Source organism: Eulemur rufifrons, chromosome 4, assembly GCF_041146395.1.
Source record: "Eulemur rufifrons isolate Redbay chromosome 4, OSU_ERuf_1, whole genome shotgun sequence".
NCBI classification, from domain to species: domain Eukaryota; kingdom Metazoa; phylum Chordata; class Mammalia; order Primates; family Lemuridae; genus Eulemur; species Eulemur rufifrons.
The window spans coordinates 81,073,074-81,087,671 of record NC_090986.1 but is presented as its reverse complement, the minus strand read 5'-3'; positions in this window follow the sequence as shown (position 1 = coordinate 81,087,671).

Here is a 14,598-nt window from a genome sequence, read left to right as displayed (position 1 = left end):
ATAAGCAAAACACAAATTACCATTATCAGAAATTAGTAAGATGACATCAGTAGGGTTTTTCCAGATTTTTAAAATATAATAAGGCAATAATATTGATAACTTTGTGCCAATAAATTGGACAATTTAGATAAAATTGAAAAATTCCTTAAAAGGTACAAACTACCAAAGCTCACTGAGGAAGAAATACATAACCTGAATGACCTTATATTTATGAAATGATTGAATCTGTAGTTAAAAACCTTCCCATAAAGAAAACTCCAGGCCCAGATAATGAATTTTGCCAAATGTTTATGGAAGGAAGATCAGTAATTCTATACAAACTCTTAACAGAAAATTGGAGAGGAGGAAACACTCCCAACTCATTTTAAGAAGCCAGATTATCCTGATACGAAAACTTTAAAAGGACTTTACAAGAAAAGAAATCTACAGAATACCCCTCATGAACATAGGTGCAATACTCTAAACAAAATTTTATTAAATGAAACCCTGCAATATATTAATATTATACAAAAACATTACTACATCAAGACCAAGCATCCCTTGAATGCAAAGTTGGTTTGGCATTTGCAGATCACTCTAGTTTACCATATTCACACACATACACACACTAACTCATGATTATCTCATTAGATGTAGATAAAAGCATTTTACAAAATCCAAACATCCAATCCTAATAAAAACTCTCAGCAAAGTGAAATAGAAGGAAACTTCCTTGACCTGACAAAGTGCATCTATGAAAAACCTAATGCTAACATCAAACATGATGGCAAAAGACCTAGTTCTTTACCCCTAAGATCAAGAACAAGGCTAGGATGTCTGTCCTCACCTCTTCTGTTCAGTATTGTATTGAACATTATAGCTAATGTAATAAGAAAATAAAATAACTCCTCCAGATTGAAAAAGAAGAAATAAAACTATCCTTCTTTTTTTTTTTTTTTTTTTTGTTGAGACAGAGTCTCACTTTGTTGCCCAGGCTAGAGTGAGTGCCGTGGCGTCAGCTTAGCTCACAGCAACCTCAAACTCCTGGGCTTAAGCGATCCTACTGCCTCAGCCTCCCGAGTAGCTGGGACTACAGGCATGCGCCACTATGCCCGGCTAATTTTTTCTATATAGATTTTTAGGTGTCCATATAATGTCTTTCTATTTTTAGTAGAGACGGGGTCTCGCTCAGGCTGGTCTCGAACTCCTGACCTTGAGCAATCCACCCGCCTCGGCCTCCCAGAGTGCTAGGATTACAGGCGTGAGCCACCGCGCCCGGCCAAAACTATCCTTCTTAACAGATAACAAGATTTTCTATGTAGAAAATGACAAAAATGCTACCAGAACCAGTGAGTTTGGTAAAGTTGTAAGATAAAAGATCAATATTAAAAAATAAATTGTATTTCTATATGATCAATGAACAAATTCAAATAAAAATTCCATTTCCAGTACCACTAAAAATATGAAATACTTAGGGATAAATCCGACAAAAGATATATAATACCAGTACACTGAAAATTAAGAAGTATCAAAGGAGTCCTAAAGAAATGGAGAGAGATCTTTGTTTTATTTTTTATTTAATTTTTTAAGGCTAGTCAAGTGAAGCAGTGGAAGTGGAGAAGGAACAAAGGAATCTGCAACTGGTTACAATCAATTGGTTTGGAGAGATATTGTGTATACAATGGTCAGAAGACTTAATATGGTAACTATGCCCATTCTACCAAAATTGTTCTGTAGTTTCAATGCAATGCCAAGCAAAATTTCAACAGGCCTTTTTGTGGGGGAAGGAGATGTAGAAATTGACTAGCTGGTTCTAAAATTTATACGAAAGTTCAAAAGACTTAGAATTACCAAAACAACTTTAAAAAAGAAAAAAAAAGTTGGAGAACTTATATTACTAAATTTTAAGACTTAACATAAAGGTACAGTAATCAAGAGAGTGGTGTTGGCATAAAGATAGACAAATAGATCACTTGAATAAAATGGAGAGTCCAGAAACAGACCCAACATATATAGGCTATTCATTTTTAAAAGATGTACACCAGTAATTCAGTGGAGAAGGATAGTCTTTCAAAAAAACTGCTGAAACACATGGTTATTCATAAGCAAAAAGTGAACTTTGATCTGTATCTCATGCTATATACAAAAAGTAACTCAAAATGGATGATAGACTAAATGTAAAACCTAAAACTAAAACTTCTAGTGGAAAACATAGGGAAAAATCTTTATGACCTTGGTTTAAGAGTGTGGACTCTTGAGCTCACAGCATGGGTGGGAGAAGGAATTCTCACACCAGGAGTGGAACAGTTTTAGGAAAGAAAGTTTATTTTACTTCCCGAAGGTGGAAGGGTACAATACAAAAGAAGGGAAGTGTTGGTGTGGAGGACAGGAGGTTTGGGGTTTTTAGCTGGGAGCAAAGAGAAAGGAAAAAAGTGTAGCCAACTGATAGTAAAAATGGCTGTGAAACTGCTGCATGTGCTTTTAAATGTTTTTTTCTTTTCTCTGTGAGACTGGCTTTTCAGAGTCCTTGAAATCTGGTGCCAAGAGAGCTGGGAGGGAGTTTGTACCCCTGCTGTCCACTTAGAGCTCTTCAAGGAGGTGAAAATGAAACTCTTAGAATTAACAAGTTAGGCTTGAAGATGAGTTGAGCCCCAGTATTTAATCAAACAAAGAGCACTGTTGGGTATATATCAAAAGAAAGGAAATCAGTATATTGAAGAGATATCTGTAGTCTCATGTTTATTACAGAACTATTGACAATAGTCAAAATATGGAATAAACCTATGTGTTCATCAACAGATGAATGGATAAAGAAAATGTAGTATATATACACAATGTAATATTATTCAGCCATAAAAAATGAAATACTGTCATTTGCACGACATGGATAAAATTGGAGGTCATGTTAAGTGAAATAAGCCAGGCACAGAAAGACAAACAGCACATGTTCTCACTCATGTGGGAGCTTAAAGTATCTAAATAGCACAGTATTTCAATAGGTACAAAAATACTGGCTACTCAGAAGTAGTGAGTTATATGAATTGATTTGTTTGCAGTCAGGTACAGTTTGAACTCCTTGTTCTACTGTTTCCTGCTTCTCACTACTGCACTTGACTAGTCTTAAAAAAAGGACCCCCCAAATATCACATGTACCCCCAAACTATATATACAAATATTATATACCAATAAAAAAATTTAAAAGTACATCAATAAGCTAGGTGCAGTGGTGCATAGCTATAGTCCCAGCTACTCAGGAGGCTGAGACAGGAGGATCACTTGACATCAGGAATTCGAGCCCGGCTTGGGCAACATAGCGAGACCCCATTTCTGAAAAAAGAAAATCTTTAATTTATCACAGTCTACTCTGACTGTGATACTGTATTATTTTTATTGTAACTGGGTAGTTCCATTTACCAACCCCATCTTTTTGCTACTGTAGAGATTTTCGTGTTTGTTTATGTTTTCTTTGAGACAGGGTCTCGCTGTCACCTGGCTAGAGTGCAGCGGCATCACCATAGTGCACTGTAGCCTCAAATTTCTGGGCTCAAGCAATTTTCCTGCTTCAGTCTCCTTAGTAGCTGGGACTTGTGCCATTGTTTTAATACAGGCACAGCTTGGAGGTATTGTGAGTTTTGTTTCAGACCACCATGATAAAGCAAATATTACAATAAAGCAAGTCACATGAATTTTTTGGTTTCCCAGTTCAATATAAATGTTATGTTTACACTATAGTGTAGTCTATTAAATGTGCAATAGCATTATGTCTAAAAATGAAATGTACATACCTAATTTAAAAAATATTTTATTGCTAAAAATGCTAATGATCATCTGAGCCTTCAATGAATCATAAGCTTTTTGCTGGTGAAGGTCTTGCTATATTGATAGCTGCTGATTGATCAGGGTGGTGGTAGCTGAAGGCTGGGGTAGCTGCAGCAATTTCTTAAAATAAGATGAAGTTTGCCACATTTATCTACTCTTCCTTTCACAAAAGTTTTCTTGTAGCATGTGATGCTGTTTGACAGCATTTTACCCACAGTAGAACTTCCTTCAAAATTGGAGTCAATCCTTTCAAATCCTGCTGCTTTGTCAACTTAGTTTATGTAACATTCTAAATCCTTTGTTGTCATTTCAACAATGTTCAACAATCTCTCTAGGAGGCATAGATTCCATCTCAAGAAACCACTTTCTTTGCTCCTCCATAAAAAACAACTCATCTTATACAAGTTTAATCGTGAGATTGCAGCAATTCTGTCCCATCTTCAGGATCCGCTTCTAATACTAGTTCTCTTGCTATTTCCACCACATCTGCAGTTACTTCCTCCACTGAAGTCCTGAACCCTTCAAAGTCATCATGAGGGGTGGAATCAACTTCTTCCAAACTCCTGTTAAGATTGGTATTTTGACCTCCTCCCATGAGTCATGGAAGTTTTTAATGCCATCTAGAAGGGTGAAACCTTTGCAGAACGTTTTTAATTTACTTTGCCTAGATCCATGAGAGGAATCACACTCCATGGCAGCTACAGCCTAATGAAATGTACTTCTTAAATAATAAAAGTTGGAATGTCGAAATGACTCCTTCATTCACGGACTAAAGAATTGATGTTGTGTTAGCAGGCATGAAAACATTACTCTCATTCATCTCCATCAGAGCTCTTGGGTGATCAGGTGTATTGTCAATGAGCACAAATACTTTGAAAAGAATCTTTTTTCCTGAGGAGCAGGTCTCAAAAGTGGGCGTAAAATACTCAGTAAACCGTGCTGTAAACAGATATGCTCTCTTCCAGGCTTTGTTGTTTCATTTATAGAGGACAGGCAGAGAAGATTTAGCACAATTCTTAAGGGCCCTCGAGTTTTCACAGTGGTAAATGAGCATTAGCTTCAACTGCAAGTCACCAGCTCTATTGGCCCCTAACAAGAGTCAGCCTGTCCTTTGAAGCTAGGCATTGACTTCTCTCTAGCTATCAAAGTCCTAGATGGCATTGTCTTCCAATAGAAGACTGTTTTGTCTACACTGAAAACCTGTTTTTGGTGTAGTCACCTTCATCAATTACATCAATTATCTTAGACTGATCTTCTGGATAACTTGCTACAGCTTCTATATTAGCACTTGCTGCTTCAATAGCACTTTTGTTATGGAGACAACTTTTCCTTAAACCTCATGAATCAACCTCTGCTAGCTGCAACATTTTCTTCTGCAGCTTCCTCACCTCTCTCAGTCCTCATAGAATTGAACCAAGTTAGGCTCTTGCTCTGGATTAGGCTTTGGCTTAAGGGAATGTTGTGGCTGGTTTCATCTTATGTCCAAACCACTAAAGCTTTCTCCACATCATCAATAAGGCTGTTTCACTTTCTTATCATTCGTGTGTTCACTGGAATTGCACTTTGTTGTTGTGTTTTGAGACAGGGTCTCACTCTGTTGTCTGGGTGAGGGCTAGAGTGCAGTGGTGTCATCATAGCTCACTGCAACCTCAAACTCCTGGGCTCAAGTGATCCTCCTGCCTCAGCTGCCTCTCAAGTGGCTGGTACTACTGGCATGTGCCACCATGCCTGGCTAATTTTTGTTTTTGTAGAGATGGGGTCTTGCTATGTTGCTCAGGCTGGTCTTGAACTCCTGGCCTCAAGTGATCCTCCTGCCTCAGCCTTCTAACATTCTAGGATTATAGGCATAAACCACTGCACCCAGCCAGCAATTGCACTTTTAATTTCCTTCAAGAACTTTTCATCTGCATTTACAACTTGGTTATGTTTAGCACGGGAGGCTTACCTTCTGGCTTATCTTGGCTTTCAACATGCCTTCCTCACTAAGCTTCATCATTTTTAGCTTTTGATTTGGAGACATGTGATTTTTCTTTTCACTTGGACACTTAGAGGCCATTTTAGGGTTATTAATTGGCCTAAATTCAATATTGTTGTGACAAGGAATAGGGAGGCCTGAGGAGAGGGAGAGAGATGCGGGAATGGCTGGAGCAGTTAGAACACATACAATGTGGATCGATTAAGTTTGTTATATGGGTATGATTTGTGGCCTCTCAAAACAATTATAGTAGTAACATCAAAAATCACTGATCACCATAACAGATATAATAATGAGAAAGTTTGAAATGTTGTATTACCAAATATTTTGAGATACATAAACATGAACTGAGCATATGCTATTGGAATGATGATGCCAACAGACTTGTTCAATGCAGGGTTGCCACAAACCTTCAGTTTGTAAAAAATGTAATACCTGTAAAAGCACAAAAACACAGAGCAAAGTAAAGTAAGGTATGCCTGTAAATAAATCTCACAATACGGTATCATCATTTTTGATTTAAAAAATCACATCTTTTAAAGAAATTAAAATAGCTCTATACATTTATCTACATATTTACCATTTCTCATGAGCTTCCTTTTTCTAAATCTGCAGAACACACTTTATTATTTCCGGTCTAGATATTTCTCATAAGCTCCAGATTGAAACATCCTACTATTTGACATCTTCACCTGGATGTCATTTCAAAGTTGCAATGTTCAAAACCAAACTCAATTCCACCCTCCAATAAACTATTTCCTCACTATCCTTCTCTATTGTATACACTCACATTTTCTTATGTCTAACTGTTCAAGCAAGAAACTTCCTCATAGTATTTTTCTTACTTGCTGCCTTATGTTAAAAAAAAAGTTTTGTTGAAAATGGAAGAGGCTTCAGAGCAGCTTTCTGTCCTATCTAATTATTAATATTTTCCCCTCTACATGCCTTACCTTGAAAATGGATAATTTGCCCATGTGGAAAAATCTGCAGGAGCAAGATAATAAAGAGCATACATGTTATTAAATGTTTTACACTAACTTTACTTTTAATCACAATTTTATTTTTATTCTCTGTTCAGTAAGTTACCCATCACTGAAATCAGAACACTCCTTTGTAGGGTCAGTGCAAATCCTGAAGACCTCAGGGCACGAGCGTGTCACTCTGACTGGGCATTACCTTCACACTTGCAGCATGCCTTCATTGACTGTGTTCTTCCTTTATGGTGACAACTGAAGTTTGTTAAATCATCTAAGATGCATATGTTACTTTGTGTTTATCTTGATGCTATAGGAATTTTATTGAGCTCATTGCTGTGATGATGAAATTTCATTATTTAAAAATGGAGGTGACAACTTCATGGTCATTTCTTACAGCCTCTTGACCAGCTGTTTAAGTAATCCAAAATACACGATACAAAAGTATTACATGTTCATTGAGAAAGTGCGAAGTAAGAGTCCCATGCCTCCCCACGTGCTCTCCTTGTCTCCAAGGTAAGAGCATTAACCATCTGGTGTCTATTCTTCCAGATCCTCTTCTATGCATAAAAAATTATGTATCTGTGTATATTACATATATGTTTTAAAACGGGGATCGCATTATGCACTGTATTTTGCAACTGTTTTTGTTTTTCAACTTTTTAATTATAGATTTCACAGGAAGTTGCCAAAAATGAAAAAAAAGTATAGAGAGGTGCAAGGTACCTTTCACCCAGTTTCCCCAACAGTAACATCTAGTACAAATGTAGTAGAGCTTATTCAGAGTTAACATTTTATATGTCCTCGTGTGTTTGTGTGTGTGTAGTTCTATGCAATTCTGTCAATGTGTAGAGTCACATAACCACCACAATCAAGATCTGGAACTATTCCGTTACCATGGGGCTTCCTCATAACTCTGTAACTACATGCCCCAATCCCCTCAGCTCTGGCAACTACCTCTTCATCTCTATACTTTTATTTCAAGAATGTTATACAAATAATTTATATTGGCTTTTCTCATTCAGGATTATTGCCTGAGATCCCTCTGAATTGCTGCATGTATTAATAGTTCGAACTTTACTCAATGATAGATCATGGACCTTCCTTGTGGGTCTTTAATAGACATATCTTCTTTTTCTTAAAAGATATATGGTATTGCATATAATGCATATATCCATTAATTATTTAACATCTTTTAATGATGCACATTTGTGGTGGCATCTAAGAATACAATTGGCCCTCTGTATCTGTGGGTTCTCCATCTGCAGACACAAGCAACCATGGGTCAAAATGTTTGAGGGGGGATCCTCAGGCACAGTGTCTAAAAAAAAAATTGGGGGATAAAACAATACAACAGTAAAAAATACATACAAAAACATAGTATAACAACTATTTATATTAATATAATGTTTACATTGTATTAGGTATTATTGGTAATCCAGAGATGATTTAAAGTATACAGGAGGATGTACACAGGTTATATGCAAATACTACACCATTTTATATCAGGGACTTGGGCACCCGTGGATCTTGGTATCCAAGCAGGGTCCTGGAACCAATCCCCCATGGATACCAAGGGATGACTATATTATCAATGTAACACTATTCACATCTACTTTAACATTGGCGAGCACTTCTAAAAATGTAGAAAAGCTAGATACAGGTATTTTAATGAAGGACCTAAGCTTAATCACTATATAGACAGGAGTGCTGAATAACAACACACGTATGGAACAATGGTTCTAACATATACATTCTGGCATGAACCTTTCCCCTCCCCTACTACACTCTGCCCTCTCCTCCAACCCATGACACAAACATGGGAATCAGTGCAGAAAATGCTGTAAAAATTGCATTTCCAAAGGTGATTTCTAGAAGATAATAATGTTTCTTTCCAGGAAACTTTAACAAACAGATTACAAAACAAGTAGTTTTTCTCATTTTACTCTAGCATACATTGACAACTTCTCCACATCTAGAAGGGCTACATGTTGCAAACAAAGACTTCAAGTTTATTTTAAAAGGTTGAGGGAAAAGCTCATGGTTGGTAAATCTCCCAGATAGAGGGTTGTCATTTCCAGTGGCTGAATGAGGTAAATCATAGCCAACATTTCTTGCTCCCTGTACCAAGAACACCCAGGGGCCCACTGTGGTCTTGAATTCTCTCACTGGCCACCCAGGTACCTTCTTGCCATTTCAACTTGGAGGTCCTGGGATCTCCATACACCCCTGTGTGTGTCCCATGTGGGTCCATTGGTGGGAAGGCAGAACTGACTGTGGCTCTATTCCCACCACTCACCCATCATCTGGAGTAGGTGCTCAATGAACAGGCTGAGTCTGAAGACATGGGTATGGGACACGGTCATGGAAAAACCATGGGATCATACTATAAACATTATGCAGACTTCTGAAATTTGGTATTTTCATCTAACGTCTTCAAGATCTTTCCTTTCCCATGGAGATACTTCAATTTTTGCAAATATAGCCACACAAAACCTTTAAATGGCTTCATTGCAGTCTCTGGAATAGAGAGTAACATAATTTAGCCAATTTCCTATTGACAGGCATTGATTTCCCTTGTTTATTGCTTTTTTAAAAGTCTCTCAAACAACTAGCTTACATGCTGATCTCTGTATAAATTCCTTACAGCGGGTTGCTAGAACATCGGTTATGTACAGTGAAAACTGACACACATTGTGCCAAACTGCTTGCTTTAGTAAAGTTAAGACATTTTATACCCCCATCAAAAATGCTCCTTTGCCTATATCCTCAGCAACCATCTTAGGTAAAAATGATCTTACTGCTGTTTTAGTTTACATTTCTTTAATAATGCAGCTAAGCATCTTCTTACATGTTGTATCATTGATCATTCTTATTTCTTTTGTGAATTTCTTCTTCTTGTTCTTATTTTTTTATTAGAGTTAATTTTCTTCTTAAATTTTCATGTACTCAAGTGTTTTACGATTACCAGTATAATGCCTGCTTTGAAATACTTTTCTTATCCCACCATAAAATTCTTTTCCCATGTTTTCTTGCAGTACCTTCCTGTATTCAGTTTTTAAGTCCATGTGCCATCTGGAATGTGTTTTGGTGCTAAGATGTGAACAACAGAGGCAGCTTTATTTTTTTCCTAAGTGCCAGCACAGTGGTCAAGCAACCTTTGTCGAACACCCTGTCTTTTCCCCACGGACACAAAATTTCTAAGGTGCCAGTTTTCTTCCTAAAAAGTAATATATGCACATGGTTAAGAAAGTAAAAGAGTGTAAAAAGGCACATGGTGAAACAGGACATATTACTGACTCCTAATGTTCCTTTCTAGAAGTAACCCCATTAATAGTTCACTGTGTATCCTTTCAGATATCCCATTACATGTGTGACCATAAATGGAGGTGGGACATTTATGTTGTTTCTAGTCTTTTGTTGCTTCAAACAGTACGGCAATGAATATCCTTCTATATATTGCTCACAATGCAGATCTATAAAATTCCTACAAGTAGACCTAACAGATATAAAAAATGCGCATTTGAAAACTTCACAGATATCGCCAAACTGCTCTCCACAGAAAGTACACTGATATAGACTATCACCAAAACGTCTGAGAGTTTGACTAATCTTTTCAAATTTAGGATAACCATGTAGGCTCTGGTGCCCACTTTTCTTTCACTGAGAACTTGGGCAACACCAGAGGAAAAAATCTAATGAACATGAAATTCATTGCTACAATTATTTTTTGATCTTCAGTGTTCATTTTGTGTGTGGTTCTTCCAAAAATAAACAGTTCTCAAAAATTTACAATCTTGTGAGTTGAACTGAAAGTGTGTATAATATATGGTGAAATGAAATAGACAACAGATAGAAGTCTAGTGATCTAGGCAGCACAGAGGATGTTAACCCAGCTTGGAGGCCAAGTGGAAGAAGGATGGAGTTGGAAATCCTGGAAGAAATTACCTTCTGTGGAGAATGGGAAGGGAGGAGACGGTCTCGGGTGAAGAATAGCATGTGAGAATTACAGAACAGAAACATAACTTACATCCTCTCTAGTAGTTGAAAGGCACTGATATGGAGGGGTCAAAGAGTGAAGTCAATATCACAGGACTGTTAAATCACCCATAAAGACCTATGACACAGAAGAAACTAAATGTTAGTTCTCATCCCTGTATATTCCAGAAGACATATGTAAGAAAGACACATAGAAGAGGCCAACATTGTTTTTCACTGTGCCAATGGCTCCAAAAAGCCAGCCTGTAAGAAATTAGGCCAGTGCGACGTCATCTGTTATACTCTTCCGGGGTCAAAACAGCCCTCTGGGCCATTTAGTAACTATTTCTCCTTACCACCCCAAACACTGTTCTGAATTTGGGGGGAAGGTGCAGTTGCTTCATCTCTACTGGCCTCTTGGTTCCTGCAAATATTTCAGAACCTAGTCGTCTGAAAACTGTGAATCATAGTTAAACCTTAGAGCCGCCTTGTTGTATTCAGCAGCCTCAGTATCAAAACCTTGCCTCTTTGGAAAGGAAATGGAACACAGATGCCATAAAAGAATTCTACACAAGGTAAAATCTACTGTTCAGCATTTTAATGACCACAATTCAACAAACAACTTACAGTGATTTGAAGGTATTCAAGATTCTAAAGTGACTTCTGAAATTAAATTATGTTCAGTAAAAGCTAAGTTAAACTCTTTAGGTTTTGAATAAACCCAAATAAACTACCATTTTGTTGTACTGAAATAATACCTACCTTAGAGGTGCTTTCCCCAAATTATTAACCAATCTCTTTCTCTAACTAAACACTATTTTACCAGATTTTCAAATTGATAAAAGTAATAGTTATTCTTTCATTTGGTAAATACCAGTTTATAACATCAACAAAAATCTTCCAATACAAGACTTTATTTATTAATAAAGTAATTCATTATGATTTTTGAAAAAAAGTTTTAAAATATTCTGCGTACATGTTTACTGGAGGTTAGGCCATCCAAAAGACAAAGCAAAGAGTTAACATTGAGTCATGGTCTAGGATGATACAAATGAGAACAAATACAAGGCTTATGGTACTTGTTGAGTAAAGACAACCAAAGTAAACTGTACTTCAAACGTGTTTATATAAAAGCATATTAAAGATCACTTTAAAATAGTGTCCATCTTTTCTTTTAAATGGGCAAACTCATCTGCAATCATGTACAAATATTATAAACTGGACTAATAGCTTTCTTAATCTGTTAATCTTTAACAAACACAATTCCTTCCTGCTTTATGCAACCCAACAAATATAGAATGAAGTCATTAGAAAAATATGGAACTTTCTGAATCTATATTACATTTTTAATTTAAATTGGAAAATACAGTTTAGATCATATGAAACATATGGATTTCAGATTTACATATCTGTATCTAACAGATTATTAGACATGGTCTTTATTTTGGCTGAAATGCAAAAATATGATTAATTTCTTAATAACAGATTAGTTAAAAATACTTTCCATTGATAGCAGTGCTAGTCCCTAGAACAAAATTTTGTAAGCAAAACTTATTTGTAAGTGACTATTCAATGCCCCAAATATGCAGATCCAAACACTAAGCCCTTAATATACATTTACTTTAAAGATAACTGAATGGAGATCTCACGTCTGATAATCTTTAAACAATCCTGTAAACATAGTCACAATCTGCTTTCTAATAGAAATAAAATTCAAGTAAACATTGCATATTTGATTTAAACCAACCTGACAGTTAAACTCACTTATGACACATTGGATTATACCACTAAATATGTAAAAAGTTTTAAAAATATCATTCTTATGTAAAGATGAAACTAAACTTTGTAAACGTGTTCATTTTTAATAGCTAATATACTGCAGCTGCTCTTTGGTTTGGCATAGTCTCAGGTACTGAATATTCAAGTAAATTTATACACAGGTAAACCAAGTCTCCTGTCTAATTTGTTTTTAATGGCAATGGCAAGACCTGAAATTCAACTTTATTTTCCTTAGGTGTTATCACAAATGTTCATGCAAGTGTTTAAAGGACCAAAGATAGTACTTATTAATTTTGACAGGGCTTCATTTTGACCTTTTCTCCCCAAACAGTTGATAGCAGTAATCAATACCAGTTGAAATACCAAAGAGGCAGCCTTTCCCCGATACCCACACCACTTGTGGACCCTTGCTGAATGGTCATTAATATGTATGAATAAATTCAGCTAAATAATATTTAGAATGTGGTAATATGTTGGCCATAAATGAAATCAAAGGTAACTAATTAAAAGGCTTTAACTGAAAATTTCTGAAAAGGTGTTTACTGTGCTATTAAAGATGATGTTAAATAACAGAAATTAAAAGAATTGAGAGAGATGACAATACCACGAAAGTGCCTGAATCGGAAAATTATGTTTCCTCAGTTGGTAGCCAGTGCATGCAAATCTTTTGATCTAAATGTAGAAATACAAAAGTACCAGGAGAACATTCTGAAAGTAGTCAAGTATGTTTAAACATTTACTATTTCCTTACAATATGCACACCGTCAAAGTGAAGTTATGTTTTTGGTTGGTAATTGATATCTTTTAACTTCCATTCTAGTTTCCTAGAATCAAGATGATTAAGACCTAAAGAGCTGAAATGAAGATAGAAGAATCCATACTATAGTATTCCAAACTGTGTTTTCAAAGCTAACTCATTCCTTTGTTTCAAAGGGAAAAAAAGATTCTTCCTTTTAAAATCTAGTATTAATACAGCCAATGGAAATTAGACAAATCTTACAAATTGTAAACCTACAATAGCAACTATAAAATTTGTTACATTAGACAATGATAGAGGTAACCCTAGTATATTGTTTGGAGTATAGAAGTTACTCCAAAAAATTTGTTGGGTGAAGGAAAACTAGGGTTATTTTGTAAAATTGGCCATCACAGAATGTTAGAAGTCATCCAGTCCAACTCATTCACAACACCCCTCCCCTGCAGTCCCATTTTACATATAAGGAGAGTATCACCTTTGATGCTCACAGATGCTGGTGAGATTTAGCTCTACCCACCTACTGGAAGCAATCAGTCATTCTGGGGAGTGTGTGTGTGTTTGACTAAACAGTATAAATAAACATTTCTACACTATTTATCTTTTATAGGATACTGTATTTTCTTTAAAATTAATCCACTAATTTCTGACACTTAGGTTAGATTTTAAAAAGGAAAAAGGGTAAATTTAAGATTATGCATTGAAGAGTGGAGCCCACTTTTCAGAGACTGGGGAATTTAAAATGACTACTTAAAGTTAGAATTTCTTCCTGAGAGCCATGTTATTCTAAATAGTTTTTTTCCCTAGTTTGAACTGCATTTTAAGTCACTATTTAAGCTGTTATAGGATTACTGTAAAAAGTTTCAAAGTAATTTTTAGTCATCACCTAAAATGAAATTTGAAAGTCAACTCAATAGCACGTTTTATTCAAAATATCTTTAGGACTTGAAATATTTTTTAACAGCTTATAATATCCTGCCTCTACTGTCCTTGCTTTCATTCTAGGCACTCCCACCTCTTCCTACTGTGTCCAATACTTCTATAGCACATGTAACTTTGTGTTTCCCTGCCCACATATATACACTCCTGAAAATTCAACATAAAAAGTTATTAAAAAGTAGAGAGAACTAAAAATATTTCTTATACTGCCACATGTCTTTTAAGCCTTGGGCACACACTATATAACATGGTTGTATTAATACTTAAAACTAAGCCTTCGATGAATTATACCAAAGTGTTCTATGTTCTCAATGATTATATTTAGATATCTGAATCCTTCTGAGTGTTATTTTATAGGCAAACAAAAAAACTTTATTAAAAATGTTGAAAAGTATAAAAAA